Source organism: Argopecten irradians, chromosome 4, assembly GCF_041381155.1.
Source record: "Argopecten irradians isolate NY chromosome 4, Ai_NY, whole genome shotgun sequence".
NCBI lineage: Eukaryota > Metazoa > Mollusca > Bivalvia > Pectinida > Pectinidae > Argopecten > Argopecten irradians.
This window is the reverse complement of record NC_091137.1, coordinates 20174385-20190274: the sequence shown is the minus strand read 5'-3', so window position 1 is coordinate 20190274 and position 15890 is coordinate 20174385. Positions and strand designations below refer to the sequence as shown.

At 36.6% G+C, this 15890-nt stretch overlaps 1 protein-coding gene and 1 pseudogene across 1 annotated transcript in view; both read left to right on the top strand.

Moving 5' to 3' along the window:
* The first annotated feature begins 1090 nt into the window (after positions 1 to 1090).
* Positions 1091 to 6698, top strand: LOC138322152 (piggyBac transposable element-derived protein 4-like; annotated as a pseudogene).
* A 2330-nt stretch (positions 6699 to 9028) lies between these two features.
* LOC138320886 (kynurenine aminotransferase-like) overlaps positions 9029 to 15890 on the top strand; it is a 28908-nt gene continuing 22046 nt past the window's right edge. Inside the window, exon 1 of the mRNA XM_069264175.1 lies at positions 9029 to 9116. The gene's annotated coding sequence lies outside the window, so the exon portion shown is untranslated. The remainder of the gene's footprint in view (positions 9117 to 15890) is intronic.

Sequence of the window (15890 nt, the reverse complement as noted above, 5' to 3'; positions counted from 1 at the left end):
TCTGGCGCTATTATCCTGCGAGAGCGTAGTGACCGCTCGCTGGTACCGGTGAAACAGAAGTGGCGAGGCCCTGTGCTCACCCCTATTTATAACCTTTGGGCCTCGGGCGAGGCTAGGCCGCCCGCTGATTGGCTGAAAGAATATATATCAGTTATTCTTATGTTTATAAAACATTTTATTTATATAGACGTTAACTATACCATACCACATGTATAAAGTTTACTAGAAATGTATAATTGCCTTATATGGATAGTACGGCTATTGACCAATCAAACGTCAGGTCCTATAACTATAACAATAAAACAAGGAACTATTGATGGGAATAACTTGAAATATTTAAAACAATTATATTGAACCTATTCATTATACCATTATATCTATTTTTTCATTTAGGAAATTGATTAGATAGTTAAGAAAATTTTAATTTGCAATTGTAGTGAAACCTTTTTAGTATATTCAGTTATTATCTCTTTGTTACTATTGGAAAATGTATTATGTAGTTAATGAATAGCGTCATTTCTTGTTTTACCCAGATAATTTCTTGGTATATTACCATTGGAGATGTTACCGCCGACACCATGAAGAGGCGGACGGTGAAGGACTTACTCGCCATTGGAGATTGCAGAGGACTGCGTAACCACCGGATGTTAGTCAAATCACGGCGTTCCACGGATCCGGAGTCACGGCCGTCCAGCCTCCCCCTTTTTGGCGCTTTACGCCGCTGTAGAGCCCAAACTCCTACCAGCAGAGACCTATTTACCTTATTTTTTTTTTTTTTACTTTCGTCGAAATATTCTATTAAGAGTATTGTATTGAGATAATACACTAAAAAGTATTGTTCATAGTACCTAGTATTATATTATTAGATTATTCACATTACCTTTTTTGTTGCAGGATGGCATCACACGCTGAACGGTAAGGTCTGGACGCTCGCCAACTTGCCGTTCTACATGATGGTCCCTCTGCTATTGCAAGAAGCCTCCCCTGGTGACGATCCAGATGCGCCTGGTCTCCCCAGAACGCCCTCCAGCGCCACCAGAGGACCACATATCGAAGGATCCAGGGAAAGATCACTGAGCTGTGGACGACTATGATGCTGATAGGATTTCCACCTCAGCCTCCTCAGGAGAGTCGGACACATCTATGCACCGCGACCCGCGACGGAACAGTGATTCGCTTTGGACATCTACGTATACGCGATCGGATATTATATGTGACTTATGTTTTCCACTGTCTACGCGATCGGATATGTGATTTCAGTGTTTCCCTTTAACGCGATCGGATATAATGTGACTTTAGTGTTTTCCTTTAACGCGATCGGATATAAGTGACTTTAGTGTTTCCTCAACGCGATCGGATATATGTGACTTTAGTGTTTTCCCGGACTTCTACGCGATCGGATATGTATGTGATTTTATAACTAGTGATTCTGATATATTTGATTTTTTTATAGACTTTAAACAATCGTGTGGCTCTTGCAGAGGGGGCCTCCACGTGGCAAGAGCTGGGCAACACGTGAAACTGCGGAGGCAGGTTCAGTGTTGGCAGACACCCTCTAATAAAATTCAATAAATAAAATGTACTTTTTATATTTACCACTTTTTGTTTATTTTATATGTAGTATATTATGGATATGCATCTAAATGCATTGGACACGTAATAGTCTACCGTGAAATTCATTAAAGAAAATATTTTTATGAATAACCATATTAATTAACAAGACATAATGTTATATTATATTACATGTGTATACATAGATATGCATAATATATAAATCTAATACCATATATTTTAATATATATTTATATTGTTACGGGGCACCGATTTTATACTGGGGCCGTTTAACTGGGGCCGTTATTTGCAGTGGGGCCGTTCTGAACTGGGGCTCGTTTTTACTGGTGGGGCCGTTTTTTAACTGGGATTTCGGCCTGTCTCACACCCCGAGACCTTACGCAAAAGGAACTATAATATAATCCCTCCGTTTACTATAATAATATACACTACCGTATACAATTGCATCTGTTACATAAATCAAATACACAAATTCTTCATAAACAATAAAACGAGTTCTAATTATAATAACAGACATTCTTAACAATATTTCTACAACGAATACACTCGAAACGCCGACTACGTCATTTTGACAACAAGTTGTCAGCGACGAACACATGACTGTCAACAACGACATTTACAGCTAAATAAAGTCGTCTAACAATGAAATCGACAGTATCTCAGCGAGATAACTAACACATGGGTTTGTACATTCATTGATTTACATATAATGTCGATTACTTAATCTTATATCGAACACATTCCACACACTAGTCATGTTTGTCGGAAAGATCGAGACCTTGACGTGATGCACTCGTACATTATTTCAATCACTCTCGCATCTTAACAATTAATTATACAATGCAATAACTCAATGAATAACAATCTTCAGTATTTATATTTCTATGCCCAGAGCATAAAACTGCCACGCTACGTTCTAGCGCTATTTATGTCAGAATCTTCAAATATTCTCTACCACACAGTATCGTTTATGTTAACTGAAACACCTCGACCCGATCCCTGATCGGGTATATGCCCTAACCACAGGCCACTAACCTGTTTTGTTACATCTTAAACACTGTATCTTAAATGTAAACTGGAACACCTCGATCCGATACCTGATCGGATATATGCCCAAACCACAGGCCACTAGGCCTATTTTGTTACAATATCGTTCTTAGTTTCTTATACATTTTAAGAGTCATACAAATGTGCGAATACGGTATGTTCAAGGAATTTCCGTAAAGTACATGTAAGGCACATGTATACATGTACAGACAGACGTCACGAAGAATGTTTTTTTTTCTGTTTTGAATAAAATGTCATTTGAGACGATACATTTTTTTTATTTCAACGATTCATATCATTCGATATAAAAACTTCTGTTGAAATATCTAAAAATACACATATAGTACATGAACTTAAACGCTATATCAACAGTTTCGGGTCAAAAGTCTTTCCGCATTGCTAAATTTTCCTCTATATTTGTTTTATTTTCTACATGTATTTGCATAGTTTTCCAATGTTTTTTTTTTAGTTATCATTATTTTTGTGTACAGCTCAAAGCTGACACCTTCCTTTCCTTGTTATGCTAAACATGGCGATGAAGATATTCTCTTGTTTGTAAAACATGTTTTTCTCAAAAGAATCAGTGACGAGAAACTATGTCAAATTTGGTAAAAATTCATTTGACTAGGAACTGTACACAAACATGTACTTTTATTGGTTGTGCATAACAGTATCCGTTTTGTGACGAGAGGGCTTCCAGGCTTGCCGTGATAATGACGTGATGTCATCGCTGGGTATATTGTTCAATTGTTCTACGTCATATTTTTTTCAAATCACATTTTGATCGAAACACGGCTTGGCACTCTCTTAGAGGAATCCTGTGGCACTCAATGGGTTAAACAATGTTAATGCAGAGACCCGAAATAAAAGTTAGATGATGTAGTATATAGTATTTTTTCGCGTTATAAAGCCAAAAGTTTCGCGTATTAACGCGATAGTTTCGCATAATAACATGATTTTTTTCCTACCAAAATGACATAAATGAGCCCAATTGTTTTTGAAACAAAATACAATAATTAATTTTTATTTGTTTTCATACTAAATCCAACTCTCTGATTGGAATGACGCGTTATATACTATGAAGAAAACATCCGAGAATGACGCGAAAATCCGACATAATAATGACGTCACAATAGAGACGTCGACGTTGCGTATTGAATCAAAATAATCGTACGTTTAAACGTACTTCATGTTATCAAGTAGTCTGAAAAAAATAATTATTAGCATTGATGTAACTATTTTTTAACTTCATATGGTTATGAAATTATTTTTGTTTGCAAACTTTTGTGAGAATCCGAGTGATTATATTTACAATATTCCATATATTTGCATATTACAGAGTTATCTGCCCTTGCTGGTAGGTATTGATTGTGATGTCATGTGTTTTCGAGCGTAACGTCATACGTCTTTTCGGAGAAAATGACGTGAATTGCGCTCACAAAATAATGACGTAACAATCGATACCTACCCGCAAGGGAGCTAACTCTGAAATATGCAAAGACGGAATATTTTAGAGACTGGGAACGTTTTTTTTTTTTTTTTTTTTTTTTACCAGAAATTAATAATTGATTTACAAAAGTTGGAATTGGGGAAAGAATATAATTATGATGATCAAGCATAAAAAGCTATTATTGCTGTCATGCCACTTTGTTGAGTGGATTCTTTTTATGAAGTTTTACTTAGAGAGAATAAAGAAAGTGCATTGGAAAAGAAAATTATTCATCAACATGTTGTGATGAAATATGGTAGATTATAACGGAAATCTGCAAAAGTTGTAGCTAGAAATAACAGTGACAACATTAGAGCACTCCAGACAAAGCCCATAATTTTTCAATCGCTGTCTGTGATTTATCTATGTTTTGATTACTCTAATATCGCATAAAATAAGGGAACACAGTCTTTGTAAATTAACATTCAAAGCTTTACGGTATAATCCATAAAAATCGTTTTCTTCTATTGTGTTCCTTTCCATAAACATTATTATCGTCCCACTCGTCCAACCTTGTACCTATACTTCTGATATTACATGTATTTTATAATACTGATCTACTGTATACATGTATTTTTATAATACTGATCTACTGTATACAAGTATTCTATATAATACTGATCTACTGTATACATGTATATGATAGTACCGATCTACTGTATAAATGTATTTGATAATACCGATCTACTGTATACATGTATTTGATAATACCGATCTACTGTATACATGGTTTTGATAATACCGATCTACTGTATACATGTATTTGATAATACCGATCTACTCTATACATGTATTTGATAATACCGATTTTACTGTATACGTTATGTATTTGATAATGCCGATCTATTGTATACATGTATTTGATAATACCGATCTACTGTATACATGTATTTGATAATGCCGATCTAATGTATACGTGTATTTGATATTTACCGATCAACTGTATACGTGTATTTGGTAATGCCGATCATGTATGATCTGTATACATGTATTTGATAATGCCGATCTACTGTATACATGTATTGATAATACCGATCTACTGTATACATGTATTTGATAATGCCGATCTAATGTATACGTGTATTTGATATTACCGATCAACTGTATACGTGTATTTGATAATGCCGATCTACTGTATACATGTATTTGATAATGCCGATCTACTGTATACATGTATTTGATAATACCGATCTACTGTATACATGTGTTTCATAATACCGATCTACTGTATACATGTGTTTGATAATGCCGATCTACTGTATGCATGTATTTGATATTACCGATCTACTGTATGCATGTATTTGATAATACAGATCTACTGTATACATGTATTTGATAATACCGATCTCTACTGTATACATGTATTTGATAATACCGATCTACTCTATACATGTATTTGATATTACCGATCTACTGTATACGTATATTTGACAATATCTATCAACTGCATACATGTATTAGATAATACCGATCTACTGTAGCATGCAGTACATATGATTTAAAAAACGTTATCCATTCCTTAATTGCAATTTTATTGTCATTTACATGTATCTGTATGTATTACTTTGACAGATATGCGAGGAATTATCTTCGAACAACAGAAAATTTAGACAGGTTCGCACGACTGCATAGATGGAAACTATTGACAGTACAGACGTTCAAATCCTTTTTGGCCATATTTTTTAACGTGGAAATTGTTAGAAAGACATCCATAGAAAGTATCTGAATCCTATGTTACCGAGCCAACTTTCATCCTGGTTTAAGACAGTTTTTTCTAGGAATACATTCCAAAACATCTTAAAGTTAGTTCCTGCACGTGTCTGATTATCGGAGACATGTATGTGTTATTGAGTGATAAAGCTTAGGCATAGTTTTTTGTTTTTATATAAAATAGGAAATGTGAGCATTCATTAAATAACAGAGACTAAAGGTCTGTCATACTTCCTTCTATGAAATTGTTAAGCTAATTTGCCGTCCCTGAATGTTGTAAACGATACGGTTTAAAAGACTTGGCAATTTTTCAAAAATGTACGATGTATTAGAATGGTTCATTATTTTGCAGCATCCAGCATATGATCCAGCTGCACGTTTCAAACCACTGCTAACCTTTAGCAACAGAATATTTCAAAGGTTTTTGATACCCAATCAGGAGCTATGTGTAGACGAGACGCTAGTGCCTGCAAGAGGTCAGAGTGTAATGCGTCAGTATATTCCAACCAAGGCAGCCAAATTCGGTATCAAATTCTGGATGCTGTGTGAAGCGGCAACTGGATTTACAGAGGGAGACAATTTGATCCAACACCAAGAGGAGAGTTGCAAGGAACTCATGTCATGGAAAGTCTCTTGAGATAAACCTCCCTGTTTCACAAAGGCTACCATGTATTCTTTGATAGCTATTTCGTCTTAATATATTTCTTCTCTTAATCTTGCATCCCGTCTTTTAACATGCAATACCTATGTAACGGGAACATTGCGAAAAAATCGCCCAATGCCGCGTAACATTCAGCAGGCAGACCACCAGGCTGGCACTGTCATTCACATGCGCCAGAGAGATGTTCTTTGTGTAGCGTACAAAGACGAAGGTGGGTAAAAAACCAGTGCGTATGTTGAGCACTTTCCTTCCTGCTCAGGAGATGCAGACCGGACGCCCAAACATCATTCACCAATATAATAGGTAGATGAACGCCTATATTTTATATAAGAACAACATGTCGGATAGAGTGGTATCAAGGCTTAAGTTTATTCAGATGGTCATAGAAAATTTAGCTGGAGTTCAGCCCGATGCACAGGAAGTAAGACCGAGACCGAGGAGATGTCATGTAGACCTCCTCCCGCAACGGAAGTTAAAAAAAGGCTGTTGCGTATACTCTAGCCCATCCTCGATACTCCAGGGGTTCCGATCACTTACGATCTCTACACCCCTGGACTATCTCATAGTGAAAATGAAGGCAGCTCAGCGGAAAACATTTGACCAATCACAGACCAGCAAATGTTTCCTTTGAAGACTACAGAGAGAGCGACGCCCAACTTCAAAGCCACACAGTCAACCACAGTGTACCGTTATACGGCTCTTTTGATATACATCAAACGACTCAATTACCTGTTCTGTTCTGTTGCCTCCAGTTTTACTATGAGATAGTCCAGGGGTGTAGAGATCGTAAGTGATCGGAACCCCTGGAGTATCGAGGATGGCTCTAGCCGTGCTCGCGGAGAAATCAGGCGCCGAAGCCGAACTGCATGTACGCTATGCAGGAGAAGATTGCATAGAGAATGTATTCGATTACACCACTGCATAGAAATGTAGATTTAAAACTACACCATCAACTGAAATAAAAGAATTATGTATATAGGCCTGTGGTGTGTAAACTGTGTTTCGGAAATACACGGATTTCACTCAAAAACCTATAACGTTATTATATAAGTTAATAAATATATCATTTTATGTATGTCAAATTGACTTATGGTTGATCTGGAGAAAAAAACTTCTCTTTGTGTTGTTAATTAGTCAATATAGCACAGTGGCGTGTATATAAGTACATACGTACGTGTAAATATATACAATAATAACTCAACTTTGATGGATTCATCATTTTTCATATGTCATAAACTCGCCTTTGTAATATTTAAAAATAGAAACATATGAAATGAGTAAGTATGATATAAAAAAAGTATTAGTATATTAATACAATTTAAACAAATTTATTCATATTTTCTTTCTTCTAATAATCATTTAGGCGAGTGTCTGTGTCAGCGTATATGCATTAATCTCCTGAAGATATAAAGCAAAAATGAAATGACGTCATAATTGCCATAACGTCATAATTGGCAGGTCGGCTATTTGACAGTTCGAATTTGGCGACGTCAAAAACTTGGCAGTCTAAGGGTTAAACGTACTTCATGCTATCAAGTAGTCTGAAAAAATAATTATTAGCATTGATGTAACTATTTTTTAACTTCATATGGTTATGAATTTTTTTTTGTTTGCAAACTTTTGCGAGAATCCGAGTGATTATATTTACAATATTCCGTATTTGCATATTACAGAGTTATCTGCCCTTGCGGGTAGGTATTGATTGTGACGTCATGTGTTTTCGAGCGTAACGTCATACTTTTCGGAGAAAATGACGTGAATTACGCTCACAAAATAATGACGTAACAATCGATACCTACCCGCAATGGAGCTAACTCTGTAATATGCAAAGACGGAACATTTTAGAGACTGGGAACGGTTTTTTTTTTAAATCCGAGGATATTTAGGTGTTTAAAGTTGTATTGCTGCTAATTTCACTGTAGAACGAATATACGTACCCGGCCTACTATAGCTTTCGGCCGGGTACGAATTGGTCCCTATGTGTCGTAGTGGAGCACTGCCTCCGAAAATCACTCGGGCATAGTTTCTATACTTTTTTGTAGTTTTCCAATTATTTTATGCGTATACATGCATTTACATATTATTTTTGTCCAAAACAAACATAACTACCATTCTTAATATCTACCGTACCGCTCACAAGATGTCAAATTCACAATTTATGGACTTGCCGTATAAATTCCATTCAGAAAGACCTTCATATGTATTATGTAAAAAAATGATGCCTCGATGAGAATTTGATATTTTATGTGGTTCAGTTTTATCTATTATAATATACAACCCTAAAAACTAATAGACGAATTATCTTTTGGTTTCCCTATTTTTTTACAGTACAGTATGTATGCACATGGATTTATATAAGTTTTATCAGAGATTTAAATCTCTGGTTTTATGATAAATCAGCAACTAAATGCAATTAAATTTTGTGGTAGAAATTAACTAATATTTCCATTACTTAAAACCATATAATAAACTTTCTAAAACATTACAGTACAAATAACGGGAAACGTGATAAATTCTCAATATAATGCCCCGCCTGGTGTCAAATTATATTTCGGTATTATCTCCCTTGAAAGTACTCTTCACTTCGGCTGATAACAGCGAAAAGATCATAGGGAGAAGTGTTGGATCAGCTTTTCGGTAAGAAAAAACAAAATAATGAGCAGGATACATGATTACAAAATTGAAACACTTGTTTTACAGCGAAATTAGTATCAGTTGGTGTATTGGCATACGTTAATTGTTGATATTTGACATTCGTTGCACAGCTGCAATGTCATTAATGTTGTCGTGTGCAGGGGTCAACCTCCATCTGTCGACTAAGTCGAGCACATGAGAAAGGTATTGAGAACACGTGATAACTGCGACAGTGTTACATTGGAACTTGATAGAGCTTACCTGTTCGAATGTGTCGAAGGATGAATGAACTGGGGAAGTGATTCGCAATGAAACGAATACATTTGCTGGTTCTTATCATTGGGGTGTACTTAGTCCAATAATGTTAGACGTCGGTATTAATTGAGAAACTTCTGCTGGTCAATGCCGACATCTAATCTGGGAAGCCTATATGAGTCTTTGCAAGTTTCGCTATTGAAATTGAGCGGAAGTTTGACGCTTAATTACAGAGTGAAAATGCAATAATACATAATTTTGTAACTACTGAGTAAAAATGGTCACCAGGTAGACTTACAAATAGTGGTGGGGGTAAAGAAATGTCTAAAATTAAGTATAAAAATGCAAGAGTGACGTTTTGTGTTTTTGATTTAGCATGATTTTGGTTAATTCTTTCCGGATATGAATGGAGGTTAGACACGATGTAACGATCAAATGTGTCTCTTCATGCTTTACCTCTAACATTGTTGGAGTAGGGGTGTACTGTCTTTTATCAGCTTAATTAATACAAGGATTCATAAGTGAGAAGGATTCGTCACTGTCTCTTTATACTACTAAACACCATACGAGACAAATACTTGTCTTGTCAAGTCCAATAAAACACCAATGTAAAAAGTTAATTAAATTTCACAGCATTTAGTAGTTTCTTGGACGGAAGATTTAAAAGAAATGTCTTAAATTTTCTTTAAAAACATACAACAGCTCATGAAATGACAGCACGCTTCAGAGAATAAGATGGTAACCCTTGCACCAGCAAGCTACATCAAAGGTTGTGCTGGCGGATATCAAAGGAAAATCAGTCGTCGTCCAATGTCAAGGACAGTGCACAAACACAAAAGCTCCTGCGCCGTACTTGCCCAAAACCCATTGTGACTTATCCTTCTCATATATGTCCTTGATTAATATGAGTAGGTCCCAACACAAATGCTCTTGGACTACTTTTTGTCATATTAAACTCGTCTGACAATACCGGTATATTTCAATATATAATCAAGGTGAGTAACTCGATTGGCCTGATAAAACGACACAACTTGGGGGAAAACGTGTTTGTGAAATAATCGTTGAAGTCATGCGTCTCGCATTAGTCTCGATTGAAAGACAGATGATTTATCTTTAATTTGGTATATAGTTCACCGTAGACCATAACTTAGGTTTCAAAAGAGTACTGAGGTAAAGTAATATATAAAACCCAAATAAATCAGTTGTTATGAATTTATGCGGTAGATTCTATTTTTAAGTTCATCTTGAGGCATTCTAATTAAGTTTATAATTGAAATAAAATTGATGTTGTGAAATACAATCAACTAGTGACTTGTTGATTTTTGGAACACTAGACATCAAACAGAATTAGTATACAAGTATTTACTATTATGATACAGGAGAACATTTATTAACTAGAAAAAAATAACATCTTAACACATATGGCAAACCATCCTAGCTTGTTTTATTGATATAACTTCTATTTTTTGGCAAGACAGGATCATGCAGAGTTGCCTGCCTGGAGTAGGGAGAAGTCTGTGTTTGGCTTGCAGGCAATTTACACCTGTGAATAAAAAACTGTATCTAGGTTACAGCCTTATGTCTGTATCCTAGCAACACAGCAGCATGTAAGTCAACGTGTGGACTGCCTGACCTGCAACTTTTAGAGGAATCATTCTCTTTCATATACCATGTTTGCTAAAGAAGCTAGGCTTGTTTAACGAAGGTTGATGCTCTGTCTATGTACTGAATTTCTGACTAATGTATGTGAAACTTTTCAATATTTTTTTTTCAAATCATCGTGGCATGTCAGGTTACAACTGAAGCTAGTTTGATGTGACATACTAGGTTTCTTTGAAGTTAATTAGTTATGCAACACTGTTTTATTAAAATATCTATGATACATGTTATATTTGTATATATCTTGTGGAGAAATACACTATTGAGGGACATACATGTTATTAAAGCAAATCATTAATAAAATTTTCTGCGACAGCTGGTCCTGACTGAATGATACAATAAACACTAGGGAGCTGGATAAAGACTATAGCTGTGGGACAGTGTTTATTCTGTGTTCTGTGATATTTCTGGAGCACCTGTTTTCAGAACTCTAATTTTTTATTTGTTTAGATTTAAACAAGTGTGTATGTTCTCATCAATTTGATTGCGGAATTACCGATATCAAACAAGTGGGTATTTTATTATCTAAACATATTATTGGCATGCAGGCTATCTGTGTGTATACATAGGAGAGAAGTGATGAATAAATTGATGTCTATTACAATGAACATCCATACAATTCATTTTAAGAATATGCAAATGATGGATTAAAAACCTCCAGTGTGATATGCGTCCTTCGCCGATATGGTTATTATCTAAATGTTACCCATATCTTGTATAGAAACGTTTAAAAATGTTGCTAAGCTATGGTGCATTTCACCAAATTGCGAACTCTCTTGTGCCCTAGTGACAATGATTATGTATTACGATGCAGTGGCCTCACATTACTTTGCTAAGACTGTCGGTACGTCGCGCAATTGCTATCTCTCCCCGTGACGGGTTTTTTTCTACGAAAGATAGTCAATGATAACCAGTACATAGTTTACAACACTTTTTAACCAACTCCTCAAGGAGAAGTTCAATATCTCAATGCATCCATCGCGCAGGATCCACCAGCCACATTGATTAAGATATTTTTATTGACGAGGACCAATGCTTTGACGTCATTTGCTATAAGAATTGCTGCGATTTATTCTGAAAAAGGCTTCACAGACAGTAAGGTTATAACTGTGTAAGAGTATGTACTCAACAGATGCATCTCTACACACTGTATTTTTTTACCTTTTTTGTGGATTTTTTTTGTCTGATTTCTATTGTTATCAATTTTTTTTTTTGATTCGTATCTGCACTGTACCATGATGGGTATCTCTTATTTATCTAAAGCATTCTATTGGCATCCTGGCTCATATGTGTGTATAATAAGAGATTGTAACTCTTCAAAGTTTGGAGGAATATAGACATGAATGAATGAATGAATTTTAAGAAATATGCAAATGAGGATTAGTTCTGGAAAATTTCACATCAATCATGAGAGCTTTTGAGGGGGGGGGGGAGTTTAATTTGTTGCCATTTTCAGTTGTTTGTAATTTGATCTACCGTATGAAAGTGATCTTCACTTTAGCCGAGTTAGGCATGTTACATATCAATGGAACACATTTTTTATAGGGCATACTTTCTGCCTCTAGAAGTGGTACCTTAAGGAAATTGTACGTGTCCATGTGCAGTGGAAAAATTAAATCATCCTAGAAATACACTTTCACTTGTGTGCACTGGAGCATTTATGGCTTTGTGACTGGACAGTTTCTGATCAATGACTTACATCGTATGCACTACTATTTTTGCAAAGTAATGTGGTGAAATGTCTGAAATGTCTGAACTTTTTCAAAATTTTACTTAAAAACATATTTTTTTATTTGCCTTTTAGCCAGTTCTTTAATTAGGCTATAGTTTCTTAAATAACGTTAAGGTCAACCTTCTGTTAGACAAACCTAGCTTATAGGCAGGTGTGTAGTTTTGATCTCACTGTTTACTAACAACTATTTGTGGTTTTGTGTTTTAAGCTCACCTGGCCCGAAGGGCCGGTGAGCTTATGTCATGGCGCGGCGTCCGTCCGTCATCCGTCCGTCCGTCGTCTGTCAACATTTCTTTTAAATCGCTACTAGTCATGGATTGTAACCAAATTTGGCCACAAGTATCCTTGGGGGAGGGGGAACAGAACTTGTATAAATTTTGGCTCTGACCCCCCGGGGGCAGGAGGGGCGGGGCCCAATAGGGGAAATAGGGGTAAATTCTTTAAATCGCTACTTGTCCTAGAGTTCTGCATGGATTGTAACCAAAATTAGCCACAAACATCCTTGGGGGAGGGGGAACAGAACTTGTATAAATTTTGGCTCTGACCCCCCAGGGGCAGGAGGGGTGGGGCCCAAAATAGGGGAAAATAGAGGTAAAATTCTTTAAATCGCTACTTGTCCTAGAGTTTTGCTGCATGGATTGTAACCAAAATTAGCCACAAACATCCTTGGGGGAGGGGGAACAGAAATTGTATAATATTTTGGCTCTGACTCCCCAGGCAGGAGGGGCGGGGCCCAATAGGGGAAATAGAGGTAAATTCTTTAAATCGCTACTTGTCCTAGAGTTCTGCATGGATTGTAACCAAAATTAGCCATAAACATCCTTGGGGGAAGGGAAACAGAACTTGTATAAATTTTGGCTCTGATCCCCCAGGGGTAGGAGGGGCGGGGCCCAATAGGGGAAATAGAGGTAAATCCTTTAAATCGCTACTGGTCATAGAGTTCTGAATGGAATGTAACCAAATTCAGCCATAAACATCCTTGGGGAAGGGGAACAGAACTTGTATAAATTTTGGCTCTGGTCCCCCGGGGCAGGAGGGGCGGGGCCTAATAGGGGAATTAGAGGAAAATCCTTAAAATCGCTACTAGTCATAGAGTTCTACATGGATTGTCACCAAAATTTGGCCACAAACGTCCTTGGGGGAAGGGGAAACAGAACTTGTATAAATTTTGGCTCTGGCCCCCCGGAGGCTGGAGGGGTCACCGGGTGGGGCCTGAATAGGGGAAATAGAAGTAAATCGCTACTAGTCATAGAGTTCTGCATGGAATTAACCAAATTTGGCCAGAAATATCCTTGGGAGATTAGAACTGAGTTTGTATAAATTTATGCACTGGTCCCGGGGGCAGGATGGGCGGGGCCCAATAGGGGAATTATAGGTAAATCCTATAAATCGGTACTTGTCCTAGAGTTCTACATGGATTGTAACCAAATTTGGCCATAAACACATCCTTAGGGGGTAGGAGAACAGAACTTGTATAAATTTTGGCTCTGACCCTCCGGGGCGCAGGAGGGGGGGGCCCAATTGGGGGAAATAGAGGTAAATTCTATTAATCGCTACTTGTCCTAGAGTTCTGCATGGATTGTAACCAAATTTGACCACAAAGGATGGGGCACAATAGGGGAAATGGAGGTAAATCTATAAATCGCTACTTGTCTTAGAGTTTTTTGCTTGGATTGTGACCAAATTTGGCCATAAACATCCTTGTGCCAAGTTGTGGGAAGGAGAACAGAACTCTCGGGGGGCAGGAGGGGTAGGGCCCAATAGGGGACTTAGAGGTTATTAATAAAATACCTTCAGAAAAGAAACAATGAAACCTGTACTCAGAACAATACTTGGCATTACAAACCAGCCGTGAGCGATACAGGCCCTCTGGGCCTCTTGTTTCATTAATGTAAGTATTTCTGTTTTGAGCAGTAATATAGATTTAGATTAGATGTGGCAATGTGGGTACAGAGAGCTGGTCTGGTTGTCAGGTATGCACTAACTGGCAGATTGGGGGTAATATGGCTGTTAGGTTTATTAATGTTGAAGTCAATACTTTTGACCACAAACTTTCTTGTTGAAGAATAGTTATACCTATTCAAAATCGGTCTGAATCAAGTTCACATGTACATTGAATTTTAAAAAAATTCGAGATGTTGAGATGGTTGCCTTGAAAAAATTGGCCTCAAGACAGCTTATAGCCTCAATTCATTGTCCATCTTTGGTAAATCCAGCGCATATCGTTTATAACATAATATCTCATTATCGAAAGTTAAGTCCATTTAGCGTGAAAATAAAAAATAACAAAACAACAAAAAATAAAATACATTTAGTGAGATTCGGTCAATTTCTCTGAATATACGGCCTCTGCATGCTGTTGTGGATGGAACTAATTAAAACGCCTTCCTAAAATTTGTCATGACTCCGTGATGGTTGGCTTTATATATCCATGTGGATAATTTATGTCTGGGTTGTATCAATATTCAAGGGGTTCAGATCACTTACGAAACTCTACACCCTGGTATTAATTGAGAAACTTCTGCTGGTCAATGCTGACATCTAATCTGGGAAGCCTATATGAGTCTTTGCAAGTTTCGCTATTGAAATTGAGCGGAAGTTTGACGCTTAATTACAGAGTGAAAATGCAATAATACATAATTTTGTAACTACTGAGTAAAGATGGTCACCAGGTAGACTTACAAATAGTGGTGGGGGTAAAGAAATGTCTAAAATTAAGTATAAAAATGCAAGAGTGACGTTTTGTGTTTTTGATTTAGCATGATTTTGGTTAATTCTTTCCGGATATGAATGGAGGTTAGACACGATGTAACGATCAAATGTGTCTCTTCATGCTTTACCTCTAACATTGTTGGAGTAGGGGTGTACTGTCTTTTATCAGCTTAATTAATACAAGGATTCATAAGTGAGAAGGATTCGTCACTGTCTCTTTATACTACTAAACACCATACGAGACAAATACTTGTCTTGTCAAGTCCAATAAAACACCAATGTAAAAAGTTAATTAAATTTCACAGCATTTAGTAGTTTCTTGGACGGAAGATTTAAAAGAAATGTCTTAAATTTTCTTTAAAAACATACAACAGCTCATGAAATGACAGCACGCTTCAGAGAATAAGATGGTAACCCTT